Below are 12,431 nucleotides of genomic sequence, written 5' to 3' on the forward strand. Positions count from 1 at the left end.
GGGATTGAGAGGGTAGACCAAGAATTTCTGCAACTGGTCTCTTTCTAGCTGGGATACCTCTCGCTTCCTCTTTCTTTTGGAGTTTAGATCACTAACTGCTTCATGATCTTTAAACAGGATTCTATTACTCCCAAAAGGTTTCTTTGACCTCATTGTCAACCCTTTTCTTTTGATAATCTCTCCAATGAGCAAACCGAACCCTAATATACGGTTGAACTTCCCATTCCTTATTTTTGCACCTTTCACAAAGTGTGCAATTCGGCTCAAGACAAGCTTACTCCAATCACCCCTAACAACATTCATGATAGCATGTACATAACCAATTCTTACGGGTGAAATATCTTCCATGCTATTTAATTTGCACAACACACATTTGTAGAGAATTTTAACAAGCATTTCATACTCCAACTTCAACTCAGATTTTTGACCGGAAAGATTTGGTTCGAGAGAGGCATTCTCATTCCGAATTTCTGTCCAAATTTCCGTATGATCATATAGGTGAACATCTAAGTCCAACAGTGGTTGTTCTGGACTAGATATGGGCAGTCCAAAGGTTGTGTGTAACTCGTGTTCATCAATGGTGATGAGAGTTCCATTCACGGTGGACTCAATGGTCCATCCAACAACCTTGGCATTCATATAAAACTCTGCTACATCTTCATCATAAAATCCAGAATATGAGTAAGAACATAACTTCATTAGATTGCTTTGTTCAAGTGCATTGATGATTCTTTGTGCAAGAGGAGAGTTCTCGGCTTCTTTGAGGAATCCTTGAGGATCAAAACTTCCTCCGGCCTTGATTCCCACTGCTAGCTTTGCAAGGTTGAGTTGTGTGGTGTGTTCTTCATTCGGTTGTGAGCTTGTATCTCCAATGGTGGCCATAATGCGATTGATATTTTTAGGAGATTTGAGGGATTGAGAATTTTTGGAAGAAGAGGTTTGTATTTCGGCTATGGAAGATGAAAAGCTTTTGAAAATTTGAGTGTGATGGTGGCTTCTCCAACCGATTGGGTAGAAAGGAGGTGTCTTTACACAAATATCCTCACAATTAAATGTTGACTTTTAATAAGTGAGGGGTATTTTTGATATTCCAATAGCTTCCAACCTTTGACCTAACTGATAGTTAGTTTAGGTTATATATTCTCCATCCAATTTGTCTGCTGATGTGGCGCCAAAAATTTAGATACTCGGACTGATTTTACCTGAAATAAAATTCAAAGAGCACTAAATCTGTTCGAAAATAATATGTATGTATCTACACGTTTTTATGTAGATGGAAGGGAGAGAAATCTATTCTTTCTAGACTATTTATTGTGCACAACTACCATAAAAAGGTGTTCTCATTTAAGACATTCTATCATCACCCCATCTTATCACTCTTAAATGGTAAGATTTGGCATATCTAGATGATTTCTACTTGTACATATGTATATATATACGGTTAGAAAGACATATAAGCACTATGTGCTTTAACACCATTTAATAGATATAGGTGGACATTAAAAAGATGTGACATTTTTTGCATGTGTGACACATAGGCACGAAAATTTGAATCAGATAAAGTGTCAAAATATCAGATGAAAAATTGAGCTTATAAATAAAATAGAGTTTAGAAACTTAGCTCAATTCAATCATGCCCATTTCGTGTCTCAATTTCGAAAATCTTGATTCACACAGAGGCTTTGTGAGAATATCAGCTAATTGATTCTCGGTCGGGATATATTCGATTGATAATTCCTTCTTTTCAACATGATCCCGGATAAAATGATGTCTCACATCAATGTGTTTTGTTCTTGAATGTAACACGGGATTATGTGTTATGGCAATAGCACTTGTATTGTCACACAATATATTGACATTTTCACAATTCAAGCCATAATCTTTCAGCTGTTGTTTCATCCAAAGAATTTGCGCACAACAACTTCCAGCAGCTATATATTCAGCTTCGGCTGTACTTGTAGCTATGGAGTTTTGCTTTTTGCTGAACCGTGAAACCAACCTTCCCCCTAAGAACTGGCACGTTCCTGAGGTACTTTTGCGATCGATTTTACATCCTGCAAAATCTGCATCTGAGAAACCAGTTAGTGTAAAGTTACCTTCTTTGGGATACCATAATCCCACATTGACTGTTCCTTTTAAGTATCGGATGATTTTCTTGGTAGCAAGAAGATGACTCTCTTTTGGCTTTGACTGGAACCTGGCACATACTCCCACTGAGTAAGATATATCTGGTCGACTTGCAGTGAGGTATAGTAATGATCCAATCATTCCTCGATATTTTGTTTCGTCAACATCCTTGCCTTCATCATCTTTATCTAATCGTAAAGATGTGCTCATCGGGATCTTGATTGAGAATTTTCCATCTTGACCAAATTTCCTTATAAGATCCTTTGTGTACTTGGCCTGATTTATGAATATTCCTTCGCTGAGTTGCTTTACTTGTAGTCCAAGAAAGTAATTCAATTCTCCCATCATGCTCATCTCAAACTTATTCTGCATGAGCTTAGAAAATTTCTCACAAAGAATTTTATTAGTACTTCCAAAGATAATATCATCAACATAAATTTGTACTAATAAAATGTGATCATTTTCTTGAATTCTAAATATGGTTTTATCAACAAGGCCTTTTGTTAAACCACAGTTAATTAGGAACGTTGATAGGGTGTCATACCAAGCTCTCGGTGCTTGTTTTAACCCATATAACGCCTTCTTTAATCTGTAGACCTTATTAATATCACCTTTTACCTCGAAACCGGGAGGTTGCTCAACGTAGACTTCCTCTTCAAGTAATCCGTTTAAAAATGCACTTTTCACGTCCATTTGATAGACAGTGAAATTCTTGTATGCGGCATAAGCTAGAAATATTCTGATGGCTTCTAGTCTTGCAACGGATGCAAATGTTTCATTGAAATCTATGCCTTCTTCTTGTGAATATCCTTTTGCCACTAAACGTGCTTTATTTCGAATGACGATTCCATCCTCATTAGCTTTATTCCGAAAGACCCATTTTGTTCCAATTACATTGTAATTTTCAGGTCTTGGAACCAATTCCCATACGTCATTTCTCTTAAACTGTTCAAGCTCTTCTTGCATTGCATTGATCCAATCTGGATCACTTAGTGCTTCTTCAATGCTTGTGGGCTCCACCTGAGAAAGAAAACAAGAGAGTAAAGAATTTATACTTGAGGACCTTGTTTTTACTCCTTCTCGTAGATCTCCAATTACTAGCTCTGGAGGGTGATTTTTGAGCCATCTCAAGTCAGGTTGTAGATTGCATGGGCTTTCCACGTTTCCTTGTTCAGTAGATAAATTGGAGGTAGACACATTTTGCTCATCAGATTGATCTCCAATTTGTGTATTGACTTGAGAGTTTTGATTTTCCACGTGTGCATCTTCATTGGCTTCCACGTGTTCTTCACTATTGCAATCAATGTCCAATTGCTCCATACCCGGTACAATTTGATCTTTAAAAGATATGTCAGCATCATTAAATGATTTTTCAACTTGACAAATCTCCTGATCATTTTTGTTGCTTTGGGTTTCCTTTATATGAGCTTCATCAAATGTGACATGAATTGATTCTTCTACCACCATTGATTTCTTGTTCAATACTCTATATGCTTTACTGGTAGATGAATATCCCAAAAATATTCCTTCATCTGCACGCTCATCAAAAGTCTTTAGATATGTTTTACCATTATTAAGAATAAAACATTTGATACCAAAAGTATGGAAATAGTTGAGTTTAGGTTTTCTCCCTTTCCATAATTCGTACGGAGTCTTATTGTAAGACTTTATGTATCAAGCTCCGATTTTGTGTGTAGCAAGCGGTGTTGATTGCTTCAGCCCAATATCTTTTAGGTAGCTCGGCTGACGTAATCATCACTCGTGCGGCTTCTTTTAGCGTTCTATTTCTTCTTTCGGCTACACCGTTTTGTTGAGGTGTACGTGCGACAGATAATTGATGTAGAATTCCTTGGGAATTGCAGTAGGCTTCAATCACTTGATTCACGAACTCAGTTCCACGATCCGTTCGGATTTTTGCAATTTTCAAGTCTTTCTCATTTTGTAGTAGCTTCAGTAGCTCTGGCAACTTTTGCTCCACTTCATTTTTCTTTTTGAGAAATATTGTCCATGTGTACCTGGAAAAGTCATCAACAACAACTAGTGTATATTTCTTACCACTTAGACTTGCTGGGTCTACTGGACCAAATAGATCCATGTGTAGCAGACTTAGCGGTCTTGTTGTAGATTCTTGAGCTTTGGATTTGAAAGATGTCTTGAATTGCTTTCCTCTTTGGCAAGCATCACATATTTGATCTTTCTTGTAGACAATGTCGGGCAGACCTTCAACTAATTTGTTTCTTGCTAGCTTGTTGATAGTTTTGAAGTTTAGATGATTCAACTTCTTGTGCCATTCCCAACTTGTTGCGTGTGAGTTGTTTGCTAGTAGACACACTGATTCTTTTGTTGTGTTCCAATCCACAACGTACATATTTTTCTTTCTTATTCCTTCGAGAACAACTTCTCCTGTGGAATTATTTTTCACTTGGCACTTCTCTTTGAAGAACTCTACTAGATATCCTTTGTCACAAAATTGACTTGTACTCAACAAGTTGAATTTTAGACCTTCAACAAAGGATACATCTTCGATTTTCAAACCATTTCTAAATATTGTGCCGATTCCTTTTGTTATGCCGTATCGTTCATGTCCACCGAATACGACTTTTGGTCCTTCGATATTTTTAAGATTCACAAGACTTGATTTATTTCCAGTCACGTGTCTAGAACATCCACTATCGAAGTACCAAACTTCCTGTAAACAAATTAAACATTTTTAGGTACCCAACTTGACTTGGGTCCTTGGGTGTTAGTCATTTTTGGTACCCAAATCCACTTTGTACTCACTGATCTAAGTTTAGGTGATTGGTAACCATTAAACACATTATAATCATATTTAATTTTTGAAAACATTTTTTGTGCCGGTTTTTGAAAATTGACTCGATTTCTTGACACATGGGATATAGATTGTTTGGGCCTGTGATAAGCATTAAATTTGGACTTAGTCCATGGTTTAATATTTCCAAACCAATCTTGTTTAGAGGGATAAAATCTCCCTGCCCCAATCCTCGGATTTCTTCCCATTTTCCTATGAGGGCTTTGTGCACTAGACTCATTGGTGTACTTCCATTTAGGAACAAACTTTTGTCTTTTAATGTACTGTTTGGACGAAATATTGTTTCTTTGATGCTTTAGTCCAACAGTGTTAATTTTGACATCAGTTTGGTAACCAATTCCTTGTCTCACTGTGCTTTCTTGACCTTTTACAAATTTTACTACTTGAACTTTATTACTTAAAGTAGTAGTAGAATTGGTCAATTTTTCGGAGGCTTGAGAACACGATGGATCATAACCAAGTCCGGTTTTATCACTTGAGGGTTTTTGCATATTTACCATTTTGTCCATTATTTTGGATGAATGCGTAAATGTTGCTATAACCTCTCTGAGGTAGTGTTCTCTCACTTCCCTTGATTTACACTCTTCTTGAAGACAAATAATTTTATCTTTCAAGTCTTTCACTTCAAGTAGAGCATTTTGCAATTTTTCATTTAATTGATCCTTTTCAAGAATCAGATGATTATTGCGCTCTTTGAGTTGAGAGTGAGTGTCCATTACAGTTTGACATTCTTCCATTAAGTGAAAGAAGGACTCTCTAGAAAATGAAGAATTGACAGAGTCATAAGATTTAGATGTTACCTCATTTTCTTCATGTCCATTAGCCATAAGACACATGTCCTCGTGTGGTGTATTGTTGGAGATGCTCATGCAAAACATTGCATTGTCATCCTTTGAGGTGTCACTTTCATCACTTGAAGATTCTTCTGACTCACTTATTTCAAGTGGGTCACTGATGAGTGCTTTTCTTCTTTCTTTTAATCTTTTATCTTTGGGCTTGAATTCTTCCTGTTGAGGGTTAGTAACATTTGTATACTGACTTTTACTTACCTTGGGATATGGACAACTTGCTGCAAAGTGTCCCGGTTTTCTACAGTTGTAACACAAATTTGAATCTTCCTCAATAATTTCTTTCTTCGAATTCTTCGTTGTATTCCATGATTTCCCTTGTGGATTTTTCTTGTAGTTGCTTCTCTTCATGAATTTCCTGAATTTCTTGACAAAGAGAGCAAATTGATCATTAGGCAATAATTCAACATTTTGTACTGACCTTGAGGTTGATGGTTGCTCGGCTATAAGCGCGTTGTTCTTTTCTTCATGATCTTCCTCTAATCTTGATTTCATCTCAAATTCATAAGCTTTTAGATCACTAAAGAGCTTATCAGTTGATAGGGTTTTTAGATCCCTATGATCTCTCATGGCTGTGACCTTCATGTCCCATGTAGATGGTAGACCACGTAGAATTTTGAGTGAGATTTCTTTTTGATTAATATCTTTTCCAAGATCATTAATCTCTCCTAAGATTTTGGCAAATCTCGTTTCCATATCGGTAATATTCTCGTCGGTTAGCATTTTGAAATCCTCGAATTTCTTTAATGCTATAGTGAGCTTATTATCCTTTTCTTGTTCGTCTCCTTCACCAATTTGAATGAGCGTTTCCCAAACTTCCTTCGCGGATTGACACTTTCGAACTTTTGGAAATATCGTGTCATCGATAGATTTAAACAAAATATCCTTGGCAATATTGTCCAAGTTATTTCTTGTTCTATCTTCACGAGACCATTCCACTTTCGGTTTTGGAATGTATTGTGGAGTTTCACTCGTTTGTTCGGATGAAGTGTTAACTTGTAAAATCTCAATAGGACCACTCGTAACCACTTCCCACATTTCATCATGTAATGCGGATAAATGTACCTGCATGCGAATTTTCCAATCGTCAAATTTTTCTAGGGAAAATAATAAATTTTGGGCAAGAGCATTATCTCTTTTCATCATCTTGATTTTTAGAGATCTGTCTAGCAGTCAAAATTGACTCAAATAGACAACCGCTCTGATACCAATTGTTGGTCCCGATAGGGTGGTGAAAGTCTAGAGGGGGGGGGGTGAATAGACTTTCAAGCTTTTTCAAATTAAATAACTCTTTGGTAACTTCAACTCTAAGTAACAAGTAAATAGAGCAAGTTTGTACTGCACAGCGGAATAATAGTAAAGAGTTATGCCCAACTTAGTAAATTAAGTGTACAGGTATAAGTAAGTTAGGTACAGATGATATGTAAAGTGACAGAAATATCTTGAATATATAAAGGAGATGGTTCACTCAATATATAATGACAATATTCAAGATTGTAAATAAATATCGTATCACGTCGAACGTGTGACGACTGTTACATGCAACACGTCAAACTTGCTTAGAATAAATTACTATTTAAGCTCGAGAAGTTTGAGTCACATGCATACGTGAGAACACACTAAACCCGGATGATTAAGATTAACTGTGAATAGTAAACGGGTTAGTCGGATGAGATAGATAGATATAGCAAATAATGTAAGTGCGGTATGTAAATGAGAGAGACAATTTATAGTGGTTCGGAAGTGGCGTAATCTTCCTAGTCCACTTTTCTCCTTTCACGTCTAGGAGAAATTCACTATTTTCCACACACAGTTACAATAGTGAACAAGTGCTACACAGGCACTTCCTCCGGATGTCTTGCACACAGCTACACCCAACTCTGAGTGTCTCGCACACAGCTACACTCAACTCCGAGTATTTCGCACACAGCTATACTCAACGCCAACTAAGTGTCTTGCACACAGCTACACTTAGCAACTACGAGTGTTTTGCACACAGCTACACTCACTAGAGTATTTTGCACACAGCTATACTCTTTCTACAATTTACAAATGCAAGGATTTGTATTTCTCTCTCCAACTAGATTTAGAGACTATTCGGACTAAGTCTCTTTGAATATTTGAGCACTAGCACTTTTGAATTTTGCACTTGTATTCTATCTCGTTTTTCTCTGTTCTTCTCACTCCTTTGTCTTCAAGTCTTCATGGCTTTTTATAGTCAATCAAATATATCTGTTGGAGTGGGATAATTTGATATTTGAATTTTGAATCTTCATAGCCTGATATTGTTGACAGTAGTAGATCTTCAATTTTGATTTGATTTGTCAACTTGCCTGACAAAGTAATTATTTTTAGCACAACTTTGATTTTCTAGTTGTTTCTAAAAATATTACTTTAATTGTCAATTTGAATATCCAACGAATCTTTGAAATAAATTCATCTGATAGAATTTATTTCTAGGATAAGTTTGTATATTCATGCCTTCATAAATATTTTTCCGTTCTGATCAAATGTCTTTCAGGCAATTTTGGAGTCTTGTGGCATGTGGGTGGACTTGGAGTAAATTCCTTCGAATTTATCCAATTTCTGATCATCTTGCTCTTTTGCCACATTGTGCTCCTTTGACTTGAACATCGTGCTCCTTGACTTTAAACATTGTGCTTCTTTCGATACATTGTGCTCTTCTGACAACATTGTGCTTCTTAGACAACATTGTGCTTCTTAGGTGGCTTTGTGCTCCTTCAGACAGCATTGTGCTTCTTAGACAACATTGTGCTCCTTTCAGATTTGGTCACATTGTGCTCCTTTAGTAAGCATCGTGCTCCTTCGGACACATTGTGCTCCTTTAGTAGGCATCGTGCTCTTTTGAACACATCGTGCTCCTTTGAACACATCGTGCTCCTTTAGCACACATTGTGCTCTTTTGAACGCATCGTGCTCCTTTAGCACATCGAGCTCCTTCAAAATCTGCTTTAAAAAATATAGGTCCTTGGGGGGAATCGATCTCGGGTGTGATCGTTTAGAGTAAGGACCTCTACCATTTCACTGTTAGGCTCATCCGGTCATTCCATGCAACGCCATTGCTTTATGCTTTTTTCACGGATGAATACTCGTAGGACCAAAATTAATTTCTCAAATTAATTTTGTTCTTCCTATGGTAGATTCCTTCTGATTTCAATATTCTGATTTATGATGCTTGTACTAAAGACCTAAAAACTAAGGGGATCTAAAGATACATTTGGCTCATCAAAACTTACAAAAATATTCCTATCACTTTTGTTGAGGTGGCGGTCCCGGAGCAACTGGCTTTTAAGATGACGTTCACAATTCCTCTAGATGACCTCGGCGGGCCGGCCACCGACATGATGACTGATGCTGACTTTGCTCGTTATCTCGAGCTATACCCTAATGATGAAGCGCCTATTGTTCCGCCTCTCATGCCAGCCTTCTGGGACTCGGTTTGCCCATCTCCGACTGGCCCATCGGAGGAGATGTCTTTCTGAGATGAGCCCTCTTCTTCTAATGAGTGAACTGCACTATTTGGGGTTTTCTAGTGGCGAGGGGTGATGTCGAGCGAGGTTCAGCGGAGAACTGTGAGAGGAATGTTATATATATTAGTATAGAATAAAGTTCCTTCCTTCTCCGATGTATTGCCCTCGTTTTAATAAAAATGGTGTGGATTTGTTTCCTGACTCTTCTTTCCTTCGTGCTTGATTGTGTTTGTTATTCGCCCGACCTTTTAGTCGGCCTATGCATTGCCCGAGGTCTGACACTCGTGATCTTCCAGTATCTTTGGGAGATCTTACTATTTTAGGCCATGGCAAGAATCTTGCCCTTCCCGAGCAAAATTGATGGGATCATTCTCTGACTGATTCCTGACTCTTATCCGTTCCTTCTTTTCTGCCTGATGATGACAGTTTTGATTCTTCCGCGATTTGCTCCTCGATACTCGCTCGATTCTGGCAATAAATGGGGTTTCTTCTTACTGGCCTTACTTATCTTGCTTGATACCATTTGCGGTTGCTACTCTTCTCCTCCTTCCGACATGAGCTACAGAATTGGTAACCGACGATTCTCCATCCGTCAGAAGGAGCAGGCCCAGCTGGAGAAAGTAAGGCAGCAGAGGCTAGCCAATGGTGGCCACTTGGTGGGCTGTAACACCCCAGATTTTTAAGACTTTTTAAAACTTATGTAATAAAGGTAGAATCTCATTAAATCCCAAAATACGATACAAATAGTACGGGGTGCTATGCCACACCTGAGCTGGAGAACTCAGGTGCACAGGCTAACTAACTAATATCCTTAATAAAGGGAATGCATAACATGGCACGCAGGCCGAAAGGGGAAACTATCTACTTCTACGCTCCAAGGTTCTAGCGCGCTCCAGTGTCTACTCTTCTGTGCCTGAAAGCCAAATATATCTGTTCAGCGAGAGATGCTGGTAACCCACTCCAACGCGTTGAAATACAATACATATAGAGATATATATAGATATACGAAAACCATTTTGAGCATGAAGATATATCCTACGAACTCTAGCTTTTAAAACAGGGATAGACTCGACAGATAGAGCTAAGCACAAGCAACAGTTATAACAAGCATATACAGTTCACAACAGGCAAGACAGATAAAGCTGAGCATAGTTAATAATCATAACCCAACATATACAATCCCCAACATAAACCCCATGGTCACAACCCCAAGGTACTCATAACCACAACTCATCCATATCTCATCACATAAGCACACTTTGTTGGCGCCACAGGACCAATCGCATGCCCATACATGAGGGTCAGCGCATATAGCTCTGACGCGGCCCCGCAGCACCCTGTCCCGTATCGCAATACGGAGGGGTCGATCGCAACCGACCGATGAACCGCAGCTCATCATAGTTTGATCGCAACCAAACAGTGGACCGCAGCCCAACAGTATGTCATCTGACCGCAGCCAGGAAATGAACCGCAGCTCATGTAGAACGTTTGATCGCAACCAAACGGTGGACCGCAGCCCTATATAATATTTATGAAACACCACGGGTTACGGCCTTCAATCCCGGATTAATTATTAAATTAATCCCGTTAATAATAATTAAATATGATTTAATTCGGTTAGGTTTCCTTTAATTAATTAATAAGGTCCACCATGAACCGTGGACCCTTGCCTAAATTAGAGTCCTAAGCCAATTAGGAATAAAGAAAGTAAACCCTTTACTATTCAGATTCTAATTAGGAATCCTAGACCTAGTTATCCATTAGGAATAAAGGAAGTAGGCCTTTTACTATTCAGACTACAATTAGGATTCCCTTTAATTAATTAATATGGTCCACTATGGACCATGGACCCTTATCCCTGAACCCAATCCTTAGTTCCAAAAGGAATAGAATTAGCAAGCCTATAATATTAGTTCCTAACCAGGACTCCTAAATATATAAATAGGGGACTTAAGAGGCACCTAGAACCCCCCACCACAATAAACGACTCACCACCCCAAAGAGCTCCAAGAATTCCCTTAGAAGAAATCAAGAAAGCAAGAAAGCTTAAAGAAAGACCCTTCATAGCCAAGGAATTAATTAAGGCTAAGAGGTAACCCATGTCTCAACAAAACCTATTTTCATAGCTATGATTTCCCCCGTAGGATTTCCCCATATTATTGTGTATTGATGATTTGTGATGTTATTATTGATGATTGATGGGATAATTCCATGGGTGATCTTGATATCGGGAGATTCTTGATAATTATGGTGTTCTTAACAATTATGTGGAGTTCTTGATGATTATATGTTGTTCTTGATAATTGTATGGCGTTCTTGATGCTTATGTGTTATTTGTACCGAATCTTGTAATTAGATGACGAATCGTATTCCTGTTGGTATAAAAGTGATTAGAACCCTAGGTTGTATCGTATAATATTATTCTTGGTGTATCGGGTGGGGAAATCGCATGTTTGGGTGTCAATTATGTTTAGAAAAGCATGATAGGTTATGTGCCGTACGTTTCTCGTATTTGATTCGTTAATTGTCTACGTGTTGATCGTTAATGGCGTTGTAAAGTGTCTAAGCATGGTTTCGGGTTCCACAATGGTTCCCGGGGCGTTTTGTGTATAAAGAATCAGTGGGGGGTAGGGGACCCGCCACCTACCCGCGGCCGGAAGGGGCGTCTCCGGCAGCGGGCAGCCGGCGGGTGGCCCCCACCCACCGGCTACCCGCTGGAAATCTCCCCCATTCGGGACCCCGGCTTCCCCGTTTGATGTTTCCCCGATCCCCGTGGTGTCCCAACGGACTCCGTTCATCGTGCCGTGTCTAGTTTGATGTTTCGGGTACCGTTCGTAGGTTTATGAGTCTTATATATTGCATGCTAGTTGAATTGGTATCCTGTTGACCTAGGTGGAAGAAGAATGAAACCCTTAGGACCATTCTTAGTATGTGAAGGATCACGCATAGGTTTTGTTATATGCTTTCTCCCCTTCCCAATGTGTTAATGTGGGTTGCATGTGCTTGCTATGTGTTATGTGTGCATGACACCCCAATTCGGTTGCGATCGGGTTGGTTATTCCTGAGCTGCTGTTCAGAAGCTGGCTGCGGTCAGATTTACACTCTTGGGCTGCGGTCCACCGTTTGGTTGCGATC

This window comes from Ipomoea nil, unplaced genomic scaffold (assembly GCF_001879475.1).
Source record: "Ipomoea nil cultivar Tokyo-kokei standard unplaced genomic scaffold, Asagao_1.1 scaffold1770, whole genome shotgun sequence".
Classification (NCBI taxonomy): Eukaryota; Viridiplantae; Streptophyta; class Magnoliopsida; order Solanales; family Convolvulaceae; genus Ipomoea; species Ipomoea nil.